The sequence below is a fragment of the Bufo gargarizans genome, chromosome 4 (genome assembly GCF_014858855.1).
Source record: "Bufo gargarizans isolate SCDJY-AF-19 chromosome 4, ASM1485885v1, whole genome shotgun sequence".
Taxonomy (NCBI): Eukaryota; Metazoa; Chordata; class Amphibia; order Anura; family Bufonidae; genus Bufo; species Bufo gargarizans.
In genome coordinates, this window is record NC_058083.1 from 355,770,039 (window position 1) to 355,771,093 (window position 1,055).

General features: G+C 44.4%; 1 non-coding gene across 1 annotated transcript; it reads left to right on the top strand.

Moving 5' to 3' along the window:
• The first annotated feature begins 663 nt into the window (after positions 1–663).
• On the top strand, positions 664–770 carry LOC122937012. Its single transcript, XR_006389438.1, has one exon. It is a non-coding gene; the product is annotated as a U6 spliceosomal RNA (small nuclear RNA).
• Positions 771–1,055: the final 285 nt, after the last annotated feature.

Sequence of the window (1,055 nt, forward strand, 5' to 3'; positions counted from 1 at the left end):
CTCTGGCCAAAAAACGTTCCGGTCCTGAACTGAAGACATCCTGATGCATCCTGAACGGATTTCACTCCATTCAGAATGCATTAGGATAAAACTGATCAGGATTCTTCCGGCATAGAGCCCCGACGACGAAACTCTATGCCGGAAGAAAAGAATGCAGGTGTGAAAGAGCCCTTTGAAACTACACCCCTCAAGGTATTCAAAACGGATTATACAAACTTTATTAACCCTTTAGGTGTTCCTCAACAGTTAATGGCAAATGGAGATGAAATTTCAGAATTTCAATTTTTGGTAACCTTCCCTCACAAAACTGTAATATAGAGCAACCAAAAATCATATGTACCCCAAAAATAGTCCCCAAAAAAACGCCACCTTATCCCGTAGTTTCCAAAATGGGTTCACTTTTAGGGAGTTTCTACTCCAGGGGTGCATCAGGGGGTTGAAACAGGACACGTGTAAATAAACCGGTCCATAAAAAAACAGCCCTCCAAAAACCACACGGCGCTCCGTTCCCTCTACGCCCAGCCGTGTGGCCATACAGTAATGTACGACCACATATGGGGTGTTTCTGTAAACGGCAGAGTCAGGGCAATAAAGATCCAGTCGTGTTTGGCTGTTAACCCTTGCTTTGTTAGTGGAAAAAAATGGGTTAAAAGGGAAAATTTGGTGCTTGCTTCGGCAGCACATATACTAAAATTGGAACGATACAGAGAAGATTAGCATGGCCCCTGCGCAAGGATGACACGCATATTCGTAAAGCGTTCCATATTTTTTCTCATTAAAACCGTCGGGGATGGTATCTTGAAAGTTAAGGACTTAGTCACCTCGGGGCAATTATCCTCCATTGAGAATCTTAGACAGAACGTAGCTTTCTCACAAGTTTCATAGTTGGGGTACGCTCAAGTCAGGTCTTTCATGGGTCTCACGTTTCCTGGTGGAGCGATAGGCCAGTTGACAGACTTTGACAAACTTTACCTGGCCTCCACTGATGGCCGCGGTACAATATCATCCATGTATCAGGTTTTGCTACAATCCCAGAATGGTGACAGAGCCCCTTT